This window comes from Larus michahellis, chromosome 1 (assembly GCF_964199755.1).
Source record: "Larus michahellis chromosome 1, bLarMic1.1, whole genome shotgun sequence".
Taxonomy (NCBI): domain Eukaryota; kingdom Metazoa; phylum Chordata; class Aves; order Charadriiformes; family Laridae; genus Larus; species Larus michahellis.
The window spans coordinates 165,108,722-165,125,177 of record NC_133896.1 but is presented as its reverse complement, the minus strand read 5'-3'; the positions used below and the strand labels follow the sequence as shown (position 1 = coordinate 165,125,177).

Genomic DNA, 16,456 nt, shown 5'->3' with positions numbered 1-16,456 from the left:
GTGCCCCGGCAGCCCTGCTGAACCCCACAGAACACAAGCGCACTTTTGAGGAGCTGGAGACAAACCGGGAGCCATTGTGGCTCCCCCCGCACTCTGGCTGGGGATATTCCATGGTTTTTAGGGAAAGGTGCCAACCCTTGTCTCCAGGGAGAGCGGCCTGCGGCAGGATGGCGGGTGGCGGAGGGGCAGCGCGGGCCTGCGCTGGGCTGCTGCTTTGTGGCCTGTAAACCTCCCTTCAGGGGAAGTGAAACTGTTCGCGAATTCGGGTCAAAACCTGTGAGGAATAAGCTCTGGGAGCCAAGCCACGGCATTTGTTCCCTCCTCCAGAAAATCGCCTGCGAGTACTGGTGTGACGCTCCGTGGCTCCAGCGCGAACAACACGCCTCAAACCCGCTATTTCGGCCCCTCCGCAGCCACCCCCCACCGCGTTGTTTTGAGGAGGAGGAGGAAACCCTCCGTTGTGCCGCCGGGGCGCTCCGGTCTCTGGTGAAACCACGGCGGGGCCTCGTCCGCCGGACGAGGCCGCGGGGGCGGTGCGGGTTGAGGCGGGCCGGGCTCGGGGCCCGGCCCCCGGGGCGGTGCGGCGCCGCGCTCGGCCTTCCCCCCCCTTCCTTTTCCCGGCCGAGGGAGGGGCCCGAACCGCCCCCCCCACTCCCCGCCTTAGGCGAGCAGCAGCCGCCGCCGCCGTCGCGGTCGCGGCGGGAGAGGTGACAAGCCGCTGCGTGGAGCCGCTCTCCGCCCCGGTGGGAGAAGCGGGTGTCGTCGTTCCCCATTTTCCTCTGAGGTAAGTAAAGCCGCCGCCGTGGGGAAGGGTGGGGGGGACACGGAGACGCCGCGGGACCCGCTGTCCCCCGGGCAGCGGGTCCCGCGGCGTCTCCGTGTTCCCCCCACCCCGCCCCATCCTCCGCCCCCGCCGCTTGTTTCCCCTTCGCTTCCCTCGGGGGAGGCGGCGGGTGGGTGATCGATGTGGGGTTTTTTTTTTTTTGCGAACTCAGCGTTTTTTGGCACGGCATGCTTGCGGGGAGCGGCAACGGTCCTTAAGTTTTCCTTTACTTCTGGAAGGGAGAGGAAAAGGGCTGCGTGGGGACCGTGGCGTCCCCCGTGGGGCTTCCTTCCCGAATCGCTTTCCATTTCTTCCCCCCCGCCACCGCCTCCTCCGTGCTCCCCGTTTCGGCCCTGCAGCGGGGGGGAGGGGGGGGACGGGACCGGGGGGGACGATCTCTGTGGTCCGCAAGGAATAACGCTGGGCAAGTTTTGGGGGGGGTGGTGGTGGTGGGAATTGCCACCCTTCAGGTGAGTGTGACAGGAGGGGAAAAACTGTCAGAAATCCAATGTTTTTCTTACTTTGTGCACAAACCTGATGTATTCCCTCTATACACACACGTATATTTATCCATGTATACATCTACACATGTTTTTTTGAGCTATGAGAACATCGCCTATAGGCTTCTGCTTCCAGATGTGGTGTTTTCTGTTCCTCATAGGCGTATGTGCATTTCGGCTGGGAGGGGAACAGCCCAGCAGTTCTGTTTGCTGGGTACGTATTTGAACAGTAGCAGGGAACAACTTGTGTGCCTTTAATTCAGCTGCAGAGGATATCCATGTGGGATTAATATACTTAAGCGATCATGTCACACTGACGTATCTTGTTCAGACTTGTAGATTTTTAAAGCAGTGTGGACTTGTAGGTAGTAGCGGAAGTGTAATTAATTTTAAACATGTGACTTGGCCTAGCGCTTATGATTTTAACGTGGTATTCATACCTTGGTAAATATGCATAGATTTAGCCATCTGTCCTCCCTTTTCCCTTCATGTGTGCACATACCACACTGCACAAACAAAAAAGGTACCCGTGGCCGGCTTTAGCGCCAAACACGTATTTAAAGTCTTCTGGAAATGCTCTAAAGTTACTGTCAAGGACCAGTGGAAAGCTGCTTTCGTACAGTTTTTGAGCACATTTTAAAAAAATAAAAAATGTTGCTTCAGCATCAGTGATGCCAATTTGTAACTTGTATTTGGCGTTACTGCTGTTTGCATACATCCAGTACAGCTGATACTGCTGCTGGGAGGCATGTAATTCTTCCTGCTATGGACAAGGCCCTTTTGTGTAGCATGAACCTCATATGCTTTTAAAGGGTGTATGTACCCCGGATAGAGCCCTGCGGTTTCTCTTTCCTGTGATAAGGCGGTCGGGGGGTGCCAGCCAGTATTGCTCACTGTAGATCTTGGCAGCAAAACTTCTGACACAGGCTGGAGCTCCGAGTCGGGGCACGTCCGTCTTTGGCATTTGCTATAGTTCCTGGCATATGCTACAGCTCATCTACATGCAAGTGAAATTTGGAATAGACGTGGGCTACAGCAGTGATTTGCACTAGGGTCTGTCTGTCCATCCAAGGTAACTTGCAGGAGGGTGGCTGTACTGTAATGTTGTCCTGTAGCCGAAGAGATGGGCTGTTTTATTGTCATATCCCTGCTGTCACCAGAGGAGTGGTAGTTCTGCATTGTGCAGAGAGGTGGGTGGACCACATGACGTGTCACCTCAACATACTTTCCTCTGAAACTTAGTTCCTTTATCATTTAGGACCCGCCCTCTGAAGAAGTGGCCTGGTTTTAGACATGAGCAGACCTGCCAAAATCTCAAATCTTTGGCATTGGTGATATGTTTGGGATTGTGATGCTGAATCTTCATTTGAGCATCATTTTCTTAAATTTGGCTGTTACAGAATAACAGTTGTCATAAGAAGATTAAAAATAAAGTCTACTTGCTGCTAACACTTGGTGGGTGAAATTTTCATCTCTTCTGCTACAGCTGCTCTGTAGTTTCTCTGCTGGTTGCAGAGTCTCTAGAATTGTAGTGTGCAGTACTGAATAGACTACTTTTTCTACTAACCTAGGGATTATTAAACTGTGATATACCTACCCTAGCAAAACTGGTACGTGAATCCTGCCACCCATGGCATGTGACTGCCATTTTGGGAACCTTCTTAGTCTTGCCTTTTCTTGGGTTAGAAGCTCGGTTACAAGACGCTAGAAAAAGTTCTATTAACAATTTATGGCAGGAAGAAAAAAAGTGTATGAAATTGGTATTCCCATTGCTTCCTTATGGTTGCGTCCTCTGGGTAGCTCTTGGAATCTCAGCAACACTGCATGATTATTTTACTCCTTACACTGCTGAGTAAAATTATACAGCCTAATTTATTTAGGTTTGGCATGTTCTCACTGAAACTCGTGCCATGCTAGGTAAATGAACAGTCTGCTTGTTTATGTTGCCTTATTTCCCCCCACTTTTAATAGGCCCTCATAGGTCTTATTGTGGTTCTACTGCAAGGTTGCAGAATTTGGTCCAGCCTGCCAATAAAAACAGAAATAAAGAACTATGAACCATATTAAACCTGTTATCGAAGAAGGTATTTTCATACTGTCAGTTATCAGGGTAGAAATCTCACTTCAGATGGCTCCAGCTAGTCCTACAGTCACATTTACTGCTTGTCTATAAATTTTTTTTCCTGGTAGTTTATTGTTAGCTGTCTGGGGCTGAAGTACTCAGGACAGATGTGAACATGCTACCTTCATCTTTGCAGAATTGCAAAGTAACCTAGTTGGCTTCCAGATCTCACTGTATCTTTCTTCATGTCCCTCTATCAAAATTCATTCTCTTTCTGTCTACTTATTGCTCCTTTCCAGATGTCTTTTACCAATCGAATGTTTGCTAGATCACTTTTCTCCAGATGAATTATTATTCATTTTCTCACAGGCATCCAAGAAATAAAATGCCTGATGGAATTTTCTACAACCCCCTTCCCCTTACCTTTCTTCAATATTCTCCCACGTTCATGTGCTACTTTATGTAAGTAGAGCTAGTTAGAAAGTGCTCATTAAAATGTCATTGAAGTGAAAGTTGGGAAGAGTGTTGATCAAAAATGCTTTTCAGTTTCAAGTCACTCATTTCTGGTGAATAAACCTTAAAAACAAAAACAATTTCTTTCTTTTCTACTGCTAATATTTCCCCTGTGCTTTTTGCTGTCTTGATCATGGTGGTTGGATTATTTGCGATAACTGGCTTTGACACAATCAATTCGCTTATGGCTTCAGAGAAATGCAATACTGAAACACTCAACTAGATTTGGAATAAAAATGTAGCCAGTAGGGCTGAATCGACTACAGGTGTGAAGAAAGAGTAGATGCCTTTGAAGAGTTTAAACTGTTGAATAACTCAACAGTCTATCCTGACTTGCAGCTGCACGCTGATGTTTTTGGCTCACGTTGGGTGACTGATGGCAATAACGATTGTCAGGGACTGTTCCTTTGCAGAGCCCATGGTAGTCCTTTTGCTGCCTGGGGCCACAGAGAGCTGTAAGATTGCAGGTAGGTTTTTGAGCACTGTGAGGTTGCAGCCTGGAAGATGGGAGGATGATGGTATGCAGCTGTGTTACCGGGGAAAGATGTTGCACGTTCTAGAGTATTCAGATTTCCTAGACTTCAAGACTTCAAGGAAGGCTTCAAGACCTGCCTGCAGTGTCCTGGAGACGCAGGTCACTCTTTGCCTAGGTGGAGCTGAGACAGCAACACAGTCATTGAGTAATGTTTCAGTATGAAAGTATAATGTCAGTGTAAAGTCCAGAAATACTTCTGACCTATGACCAGTTGGGATCATGTATCTTAAAGCAACAAAACCAGGGTCTGTCTGTGGCTGCAAACTCTTCACACTGTCTTCCTCTGCTTGCCACTGAATTCCAGGTTTAGGTTTAACTTCAGCTACTCCTCAATAGCAGATCATTTTGATGGTGCTGCAGCTGTTTGTGCTGAAGGGTAAGTAGGTCTGTTGTGTCTCCACACTGAGAGAATTTGAGACTGTTTCGCCCGGTGGTTTGACACTGTTGTTAGAAAGTAGCATAGGGGGAACTGAGCTTTGTAGGTCTCTACAGGGGGAAGGATCCAGTGATGGAGGAGCAGCTTCCCACTGCTACTAAATTGCACTGCTGGTTGTTTCCCTGTTGTTCCTAGTTCATCCAGGAAGCCCCAGACTGTTCATCATATTTTTGTGGACCCCCCTGAGGTGTCCCAACCCCCCTGGTGAGAGACAGATATTTCATGCCTGATGGTATCAAAAAAGGGCGTCTGGAAGGCTGAATTCTCAGGTCTCAGAGAAAAAAAACCAACCCTATTTTAAGGTACAGGAATGTCTGAATACAGTCAACTTGTATTGTGTAAGCCAGCTGTTGGTGCATTCTTCTTAACTCAGAGGGCTTTCCAAGTGCACAAAGCTTTCATGAATTAGAGCATTTCCTTGTGGTGCTCTATGTTTATATGGTCTCTATAAGCCCTGAGTGTTGAAGACCTTAGCATAGGCTTTGATGCATTAATTATTTCAGCCTTTATTTGGTGTTCTCAAATTTGGAATTTCTGTCCCGTGTGTGCATATGGTGAGATGTGAAAACATCAAAGTGATTTTGGGGTGCGTTACTGGGCTACTGGTTGTTAGGAGTTGACTGTATTTTTGATCATTGCTGGTGGTACCAGTCAGTGGTTCCCTGAGCCCTCAAGCCCTTATCCTGCTGGCCGTGTGTGCTGGAGAAGATTTTGTAGTTTCTCGGCCTTTGCTCTACTGAGGCTTTCCATAGTTCCTGGGAAACTGAACATTCTTTCACTTGCTTGAATGAGGTGATGCTCTTCACAAAACAGCAGTACTGTTGTGATATCCTTAATCTTCAACTTTTTTGTCAAGGGTCAGGTCCAAAATACAACCAAGTCCACAGGTTGGACCAGAGATGACATATGAAGGGGTCAAGGGAACTATGAGGAAACTGTATTTTCATTCAAAACATGGAAAGATTAGTTTTGGGGACTTTGGCATGTTTAGCCTTGTCAATATATTTGTTGAAATTTCCAAAATGTGTCATTCTAGGACATTTTGCTATCTCCCATTAAAAGGTATTAGCGTTAGCCTTGCTAAAGCTGTTTGTTTATTGTAGTCTTTGAGTGAGTAAATGTTAACTTTAGCTTTTCAGATTAATGAAATCTAATAAAGATGCCTTACTAGGGTCACCTTAGATTTCATGTTTGCAGAACAGGTGAACAAAGTGCTTCCTGCCATCTGCTTGTGCCTGAGTCTTTGACTCGGTATCATGAGCGGGGGGGAAAAAATGACAGGATTTAAATCTCATCTAGAGAGCTTTGGGTGATGCAATGCATATCAGGTTATTTCACTCTTGGGATTGTGTATTGCCCATTGGCAGTTAGAGGTCGGTCTTACATTTCTCAATTCATTCACTTAATTTCATAATGCTTTATGCTCTTTGCTTCCTGTTTGTGGTGGAGTGTATTTCTCCTGCTACTTGCAGCTTTTAGAAGGTATCTGATTTCTCTGGTTCTTTTTCTAATTCATTGAACAGCCCATACCGTTGGGGTTTGGGGTATACAGTTTATACCACGGCAGATGAAGCGGACTGTGCCATTCAGATTGCTGGGTGCCACAGGAGGGACATGGACACCCTGTGATGCTTTCTGGAGGTGCAAGCTGTTTAATCCTGGAAATGGTTAGACCCGGATATGCACCTGTGGGAGCAGTGGTGAGTGTGGACAGGAAGGGTGAGGGCAGATTAGCCATAACGGTAAGATTAAGGTACATTCCAGCAGAAGGAGGTGTTGGTGGTGGCTTCAGTCAGTCATTTTCTTGAAATAACCTGTCCTCACTGTTGTGAATTAGAGGAAGGGGGAAGAAAAATCAATACGCTTTCCGAGCTATAAAGAGGCCTCTTGACTAATAGTGTGGCAATAACTGGAGGCCAGAGCTGGGTGGAGCTCAATACTCCTCCCTCATGAAGCAGCAGAGCGGTTTGGTCATCTGAATTGTGGCGATGGCCCTAGGGCTGACAGGAGGATTACTACAGCATTGTTCTCGCTTTCTAGAAAGCTTACCTCTTTGTTCTTTACAAATTTCAAAGATGATTGAAGCATTTTTCTTATGTGGTACCAGCAGTGCCAAACCTGCTAGAGCTGTCCCTGCTGCTGCCGAGTCCCTGGTGGCATCTGCTGCTGGAAACAAACAGCAAAGGGGGAAGCGTCCATTTGTGCATAACTGTGCAGAAGGCTTTTAGGATTGAGACGATGAGATTTCTAAACAGGAGGAATGACTGAAACTGTGGTAGTTCTACTTCGCTTACTTCAGCAGGGTTTTGTCAGTGGGTTCATAGTTATTTGTTGCTCTCTGCATAATAGACTGAAAAAAGGAGCAGAATGAATGGGATATGCTTAAAGGGGGTTTTGGGTTTGGGTTTTTTTTGGAGCTGCCAATACTCTTGAAGTTTTATTGTCTCAAAAAGAAATCTTTGAGGATGTCCATAATTGAAAATGTCTGCATCAGATTTTGGGTTTTGAAGGACGTATAAAGAACACTTCTAGAAAAGTAAGAACTGGTAACTTCATTTTTTGTTGTTAGGTGGCTTGGTCATAGATGTCTTTGTAAAATGGAAGTGCATTCAACACGCAAAATATCCAAGAGGACCGAAATAGTAAGGTCTAAAATTCTGTGGACCTTTCTGTGCAGGATCCAGAGTTTTTAACCTATCCCTTCTGTCAGAAGTTCAAAGAAGAATCAAAAGAAGCAAATGCAAAACATCTGAGTGATATTGCCTTGTATATGCTGCTGACAGTAAAGGGAAGAGACAGAGAGAGAAATCTTTTTAGTTCATTGATGAGGAACTGAGCACACGGTCACTGCTTTTGTCAAAGGCAGTACTTGTAGCTCAGATGAAGTCCTGTTGCCGTGTCTAGATCCAGTGAAGAGCTACTTATTAAGGTCTACGTTGAGGGAGCTGGGCTTCTTGAGTTGTAGGAAAAGGAGGCTAAGGGATAAGCTAGTAACTGTTTACAGCTCCTGGAGGATGATTCTGAAGATTATAGGGCCAAACTCTGCTTAGTAGTGCCAGATGGCAGTAAGGGGCAATGACAACAAATTGTTGCTTTGGAGATTCAGGTTGGACATTGGGAAAATCTTGTTAGTAGGAGGGTAGTGCAGCACTGCAGCAGGTCATCCAGAGAAGCTAATATCTGTCCTCAGAGCTTTTCAGGACTCATCAAGGCAAAGTCATAACTGACCTGATTGTCTGTTGATGATTGTCTTGTTTTGAGTCAGAGGATGGACCGGGTAACCTCCAGAGGTTTCTTCCAACAAAAGTTTGTAGGAGCCTGGCTGAGATTCCCCCCAAATTAAGAATTTTTTAGACAACTTTGAGCTGACCCGCTACTGTGGGATGGTACCAGCTTACTTGGTGGTAAACTTAATTTCATGTCCTCAATACAGCTTTTGTGGTTCATACAATACTGCTTCAGTGACCAATACTGAGATCAGTGTTGTTGGCTGAAGTATTTATGACCTGAGGACCTGCAGGTTATTTTTGTCAACAGGTTTCTTTTGGTCTCACCCAGCCCAAAGGGTGAGGGAAGAGGTAGAACTCTTTAATGGTTAATACTTCCAAAACAGGCAAACCCCTCCTCATGGGCCCACCGAAGCTGGCTTGAGGACGAGGTGGCATTGTGATTACCAAGAGGGCAGGTGGACTGCAGTGAAATTTGCCTTACAATCTTAAGTTTGTGAGACTATATACCTCACAGCAAAAGATCTGTGTCATCTTCATCTTGCGCTTTTCCTCTGCAGTCCCTTTTGCCTAGTAAGCCAAAGGTAGCAGACAGGATGCCTTCTAATCTTATTTTGGCTCTACTAATACGTATTAGTGCTAATATTTTATTGTTATTAGAGTTGGTATAAGGGGAATAAAAAATGAATGGCTTTGTCAATTTTATAACACTCTTTTTTTGAGAGTGAGGAAGGGAGAGGAAGTCAGAGGAAAATACAGAAGAGGTGAAATATGTTGTGTTAGAAAGCTGGATGCTATTCGCTTACAGACTTCTCCCTACAAATAAAGTCGCTGTTCTATCTTTGGACCTCTGGTGAATGAAGTCCTGTGTGCATTTTGATTTTTGAGGCATTCTTTCTGTAATTTACTTCATTTTTGAGGTGGTGGGGTTAAAGCTTGATGTGCGCTGCTTGAAACTTGCTGTTGTCGGAGATCAGGCTTTTGTATGCCATTTTACCCCACACCTAGGCCTTCTGCTAGAGGACCTTATTTCTTGTCCTTCATTACTCTTGTTTGCTTATTTTTCCAGAGTGAAAACAATTCTTGTTTCTTCCTGTGCATACAGCTACTTATTTTTTGGTTTCTGTTACATGACATTGGGAAAAATGAAGGTTCATGATCACGTGTATATTATTATGTGGCAGAGTAACTGGGCAAAGATCCACATGTAGTGTTTAAAAACATTATACAAACAACGTCTTTTGAGGTGAAAATGGAAATTTAGTGCAAAACTCATGACTGCTTGAATGCATGTAATGCTACTGTTTAAAGAAAAGCTTGCCTATGTGAACACAAACTCATAGACTTCACAAAACAGAGCTGTCTGCTAACCAAAAGACTAGTTGCTTGCCAGCAGTTCACTTGGCATAGCTTTCTCCTACCTGTCATCCATACTTCACAGAAAGAAATAAAACCCTGTACTTACATACTCCAGGCCTTCCCTCCTTGCCAAAGTAATGCTTTGTTAATTATATGGAGTCCTCCGCTCTTACATGTGCAGGTTATTAATTGCTGTAAAAGGGTGAGGGATTCAGTCTTACTGATTTTAAAAAACCAAAAATTATCCAATTGGCTCTCATTTTCTGTGAAGTCTCCCGGAGCCTATTTTCTCTGCTTACAGTGGAGATTGCTTGCTGATTTTGCTTCATGCCCCTGAGCGTCTACCCTACAGGCTCAGGATGTTAAATGGCAGCTTGTAGGGAAATGGGAGCTAGCATCACCTGTTACATAGCAATGGGATGTTTTACACCTGTATTACAGTAGTGTGCAAAAGCAATAGGATAATTTTAATGAATTAGAGAGAGTGAGCTGAATTATTTTTGTGCTAATTGAAGATGGGAAAATTCAAAATACAGCTTAGTTTCAGTGGCATCTTTTTCCCGTTGGGTTTATAATGGAGTAATAAAATAGAGCTTTTGGATTTAAAGGATAATTAGAGGCCTCATTACATCACTGGTCAGAAGATTTATTATTTGCAGCATTGCTTGAATTATACGCAGGATCTGGGATACATTAGAGGCTGGTAACTGAAGCTTCATAGAAGATAAAAAAAATATTTTGTTTACCTGCAGAAAATGTAATCTTTTTTCAAGTAGTTATATGAAGTATTATTTTTTTTGTAATTTAGTAACTTTTTAGAGAACAAATCTTGCTCCTGCATCTTCCCAGTAGGTTGGCTGGTATGGGAAGCCATCAAATTCTCAGGATAAGGGGCAGAAGTTTAGTATATGCATCCTCCACCTATGCTCCCTGAAACACAAGAGGGTTTTCCTATGCCCACGTGACTTTGTGGGTGAGGTTAGTAGGTTCTCTGACATGGTGATTTATCAAATGGTTTCCTCCTGTTGTGGGTTTGAATAGGAGCTACTCCAAATTTGAGGCCAGAACAATAGCTGTGGAGGAAATTAGTCATGGAAGGATCTGAGGAGGAAGGAGCATGTTTTTATCAGCAGTGGAAGAACTTCCCAATACACAGGGGTCTCACTAAAGATAATTTAGGGTGAGTAGTGGCGGTTTACACCTTTGCATTGTTTCCAACTGGGTATTCAAGACTAACGGGTACATTGCTTTCTTGCTTCTTAATTTGTCGCATTTGGGAAGTATTCTTCATAACCACATGGATTCAAAATATGTTTTTATGAAGACTTAAGCCTTCAGTGTTTATTTCATCTGGAGTGAGAGTCTTGGGAGACTTCCATCAGATAATTCCCTGGTTGTGGTGGATGCTGTACAAAATAGGGGGACATGAAGTCTGTTGGCAAAGAGAAGGATTTATCTTGAATTTATGTTATACGTGGCTGGCTTAAATAGTGCTTGTGCTTTTACCCTATGATTCCTAAAACATCTATTCTGAGTAGGGTTCAGCAGTTGAAGATAAAGGATTTCTGTTTTGTATGTAATCCTTTTACGTTCTGCTAGAAGAGTTGGGAAGATCTATTCTGATATGTATTGAGGAAATGGTTTACGTTTTTGGACGGGTACAGGTATCTAAATATATGGCATCTAAAATGACGTTAGACCATTTTATATCTGGGACATCTGCATGAGGCTGGCAGATATAAGCCAGGACATACCAGTAACTCAGCCTTTCTAGCAGCGGCCACTGGAGGCCAACAGGAACTCCCTAGGGCATCTAAGAAGACACTAGATGTCTGGATTTGGATGACTAAGATTTAAACGCTAATGTTTTAATACTGAAGTGATTTGGTATTTCAGATCAGTAAATTGCAAACAGTTTTTTTTCAGCTGTCACGAAGAAAAATAGAATCACTTTGCTGGAAAAACTTTTGCATAAGTCCGAGTTGTAAGAGCAAAACAACATAGGTGGTTTGCCAATTTATTTTACCTAGTTTATTATCTTGCCAGTTTATATTACCTAGCTTATGTAGACAGAGTCAGCAAGGTACTGTTTTTTTACCAACCTTCCCTCCACCCAAAAATGCTCCCCTCCAAAACCAAAAAGAAAATCAGGAGGAGGATCCCAGTCCAACTCCTCTTAGGTTAATTTGGTGTCAATTAGTTGTTCAGAGGAAGAAAGTGTGAGTGAGTGCAAGGACTGATGTTCAGTCAGGGGGAAAAAAGCCCTGGAACACGTTCAGCATATCTTAGAGAACAAGCTTATGTAGCTTATATAGCAACATAGCTGGAACATGCTTATGGCAAGCTGAGGATTTACACCAAAGCTGTAACTGTACATTGTCAAAATACAGGTGTCCTTTAGCTGTATGTTAATGTCTTTAGTTATTTTATATGAATTTGAAAATGAAAAGTGGTATCCAGTGCATGTAACTTAAGTGTCTAAATATTTATATTCCTAATAAAGCTTCTTCTGTAGTGCGATTTCATCTCTCATATGTTTAACGAAGGACATTATAGAGGAGCCTAAGGGTGACCGTTTCAGGTAGCCAATAGAGAAACACAGAAGCTTTTAGGATATGATAGAATCTCTTAGAATAGCTACTTCGGGACAGGATGAATCACAGCCCACAAAGGCGTATTTCTCTTCAGTGACTATAAAGAGAGAGGGGGAGTAGAGTGACTCAGTGAGATGTGGTTGTTTATATTTGGTCAAATATATTTCAAGCTAAATGCATAAGGCTACAATCCAGAGGCAGCTCAGCTCTCCATGGCACCCAGGATACGTGTCTCAAAAGTTCAGCTACAAAGCCTGGTTGGAGTGTGCTGCAGCTCTACTCTGGCTGATGCTTTCATCACCCTTCCCAACTGGAACCACCCTGTGAAGGAACGGTGCACATGTACTCAGTTTTCATCCTGATGGGGACTTGGTGTCATCCCAAAATAAAGTCAGGATACAGACCCAGTGCGTGCCTGAACCCATGTGTTTCGATCTCACAATTTAGACATGGCTTAAATTCCTTGTGCAACCAGCGGAAGGAGAGAAGGGATTTGGAAGGCCTCCAGAAGCCACCTTAATTTTGGTAAGATTGAATCCTAACATGTAACTTGAATATATGCTTGCTTCTGTGGTGTATTTTCATTTCATGTTTCTCTCAGCATATATGATGAAAATAGAATAGTCTGTTTTCATGTCTGCGCACAATCAATCTCCAGTTTTCCTAGGTTAGGGAGTTGTTGGGACGCCCAGGTGCTAAGAAGTTAAAACAATTGAAATCCTGGACTTAAAGTTCTTCTGGTAAGCATATTTTTAAAACCAGAATTAGACCCAGCAGTGTCCTTTCAGAACAGCATACCTGCTTCCAGTTAGTAACTTGAGTCTTGACGTTAATCTTTATTTTTGTAGTTTATAATGATTTCTACCATTACTTCAGCCCCAACAGAGAGAGAGAGTGAGAGAGGTATTTTGCAAAGGTTGGCATCAGTGGTATTATTCATGAATAGGTCTAGGTGCCTAGTTTTAAAATCTTGACACCTACCTTGACTTTTCTTTATGCTGTCATTTAGACCATAGCTACCAAGGTTGAATTTTCCTGGTAGTAGCAGTTGTGGGAAGTTACTAAGGGAAAAGTCTATTACTGATACAAGAAATAGTTTTGAAGTTGTTCTTGCCATTGCTGAACTTGCCAAAATGTCAGTGTTGCCATAGGTCATCTATGCAAGGCTCAAAATCATCTTTCTGCTGTACTGAATGTCACGTAAGTTGCTTGATGTCTTCAGTGTTAGTGTTATGTATATTCCACGCTTCTTGCAAAGCTCCCTTTAAATTAAGAAGTTCTGTAGTTTCTGGGATTAGATCTAATCACCATGATTCAAGAGTAAAGAAGGAAAAACAGCTGTGTGGGTTCTGCACGTTCCAGTTCTCCTCCTCTTTGTTGGACTTTCAAAAGAGTCCACTTTTCTCCAAGAGTTATACCTACACCCTTCAGACAATTGTGTGTAATAGTCGTCTTTAGCAGCGTTTTCCCCTTGATTCATTAATTATAGGAGCATGTCAAGCAGAGCAGATGGCACTTTCTGAGTTAGGGATTTACCTTTACTTGTTATTCTTTGTTGTGTTTGACATCTGAATTTCTCAGCTTCTCTAAGATGATGTCATTTTGCAATTAAATGTATAATACAGTTGTATAAATTGGCCTCTCCTTTTTCTTTGTAACTGATGCGAAAAATGAATGGGCGTGTGGGCACGTCTCAATTTGAGATCAGTTACTTTGTAACTCCTCACTTCTGAATGTACAGAGCAGGTATTTTTAAAAATCTCTTTTTCTTCAGTCCAAGAACTCATGCCTTATTTGCTGCATGCTACTCGAGCACCATTTTTGAGAAAGATCATACATTTTCTCTTGAGCTTTTTGATGGGGCCTAGCCGAAGGATTCACAAATGTGACGTGATTTATTTTCAGCATGCCCTATTGAGTTGAGGGCCTTCTGATCTTTTGGCAAGAGAGAAACTAAAACATACTAACCTATATGAGGAGCTGGGTGGGCGTGTGGCTGCGTTCATGATTCGAGAGTCCTAAGAATATCTGGGAGCACCTCAACCCTGTTTGACTGGAGCTCTGCGGTGGTGGAAGGCTGGTGTACGTGCTGTGAAGTGATGGTGCTGAAATGGGGTTGTGCAGGTAGCACTGAACCCTCACCTTTCAGGGGTGGGTTATGTTAGTGACTTGTCTTGGGTTTGTGGGTTGTTTTTTGGTTTGGTTGGTTTTTTTTAGGTAACTTGCAAGTTTCCTCCCTCTTTAGAAGCAAATTAACAGATCACAAATGCTCTTGGTGTGTGTTGCCTTATGAATGTGCATGTGGCCCCCATGGGGAGGGTGGCTGGCTCCCGTTGACTGGTGGTGCCTCTGCCACTTACTCTCCCTGGCTCCTTGTCTGGCTTGGGCACCATCATCTTCCTTGTTGTGATCTTCTACTTCACCAGACCCAGGATTTCCAGACTGTCTCTTGTGTCTCATCCTCCCTTTCCTTCTTATTGCTGTCTCTCCCCCTTCTGCAGAGTTTTGTGTCACATTGTGGTCCACCCGACCTTTCTCTCACCCCCTCTGCAGTGTGCTCTCCTGCATGTCCGTGAGGCACCAGCCAAAGGGTCATGAAAGCAACAGGCGAGGTTGTCTTCCTGCTGTCAGGTCCAATGTCTGGTCTCTGGCAGATGGGAGCAGCAGTTACAGGGGAAATCCTGCTAATCTCCTGTAACTTGAGCCCATTACATGCTCAGTCGCACTGTGGGGCTGGTGCCTTTCCAGCCACATACGGACGGACGGCTGGAGGAGGCGGTGGACGCTTACTGCAGAACATTAACATTTTCTGAGGTTTGCACTGTAGGGATCAGAAAAAAAAAAGTAAAAAGATGCTGTCTGTCAGCTGAATTCTAGCAGGTTTTAAAGCTTTGTCAAATAAGAAAATATTTTCGTAAGTTTAGAAAATAACCCCATAGCATTGATTTAACAAAAAAAAAACAACACAAAAAGCAAGGGATTCAGCATCCTGCCAAATTTCAAGATTGCCCCAACGTGAGCAGGGGAACCAGAGTTCCCCAGTGGGTGAATTACAAGGGTGGCAGAGCAACATGGTTTTGTCTAGCCATCTCAGAAACAGGCAAACTGCGTTTTGGCAGAAAAGTAGATCCTGCAGCAGATGTCCAGCATGGAAAATTTTTAACACGGGCAGCTTGAGTTTGGCAAAGTCAAAAGAATGTGGAAAATACCAACGAGAAGCACCAGGCCACCTTAATAACAGATGGAGTTACTGCTCCTCTCCCCAGGGTCTCCCGAGACCCACCAGAATCAACTATTAGGTTTTTTGGTTCGTTTGTATTTTGGTTGGTTTTTTTTTTTTATTTCTTCTTCTTTTTTTTTTTTTTTTTTTTTTTAATAAGGCAGAATAGAGCAGAGTGGAGGGGGTGATTGAGCAGAGAGTGAGGGCTGGCTGGCAGAAGCCTCCTCGGCAGGAGCACATTTCAGCCGTGCCAAGGAGGGGAGGGTTTTTGCAAATTGGGTGGGAGAAGCTAGAAGGAGAGTTTTTGCTTGTGGAATAGAGGAATAATGGATTTTTGGGAAGCTGCGTTTATAATATGCAAAACAGTCCATAGGAAACAATGGGGCCTTGGGACAGAGCTGCCAGTGAATGAGAGCTTTGTTTTCTCTTGTCTATTCATATTTCTAAACTTTAGTGACATTTTAAATAGATTTTACACATTTTTATGTCATGGCTTGAATTGCATAAACTGTTGTCTAAAGTAGTATTGCACTGCAATCTTTATCCCTTTCTGGATAAAGATTGACTTTCAGCTTAAGCTCGTTTTTGTATTTTTCTTAATTGCAACTCTTGTTCAATAATCCTTGGCTGCTTTGTTCGCTTGTTTTAAAACTTCAGCAAAATTTGCGGGAAAACTGATTGACAGCAGCCTTGTGTCCCCGGCATAGCGAGCTGCCCACAGTTTGACTTGAAAATGGCAACTGGTATCAGAGTCCTTATGCCAGAACCTTGGTAGAAATGAACATCAGTTGTAAGCTAATCACAGGAACCGCAGTCTGGATGCTGCTGATGTGATTTATCTTCCAAGGATATTAAAACACTACCATATAGGTTATGTTTTCATTGAGAAGCATCCTGTACCTGCAGTCCCTAACAACTAGTCTCAAATATTCGGAAAGACGTTATGCATGTATTGCTGTTAAATTCAAATGCTGCGCAGTAAGATTATGCAGTATTAAAATGCGAATATCTCTGCCTGAATCAGAGCGTGTTTCAGCTGCATGTTAAAATAAGGGATGGATAGATTGATTCGGTTAAGGTGCACAGCTCACCTTTAAAACCAAAACATCATCATTGCAGTTCTGCAATTTCGGAAACATTTGTGCAAGCATTTGTGATTAGCAAAAGCTTTGAAAATTCTTGTGCAA

General features: G+C 43.6%; 1 protein-coding gene across 14 annotated transcripts in view; it reads left to right on the top strand.

The window, feature by feature from the left end:
• Positions 1 to 649: 649 nt before the first annotated feature.
• Positions 650 to 16,456, top strand: part of MBNL2 (muscleblind like splicing regulator 2) — a 111,999-nt gene continuing 96,192 nt past the window's right edge. For 6 of the 14 annotated variants that reach the window (XM_074562751.1, XM_074562765.1, XM_074562736.1 and 3 more), the window contains exon 1: positions 650 to 784. The gene's annotated coding sequence lies outside the window, so the exon portion shown is untranslated. Of the gene's footprint in view, positions 785 to 12,201; positions 12,575 to 16,456 lie in introns of those variants that run through there. The other 8 variants (XM_074562828.1, XM_074562809.1, XM_074562837.1 and 5 more) reach the window with 7 other exon arrangements.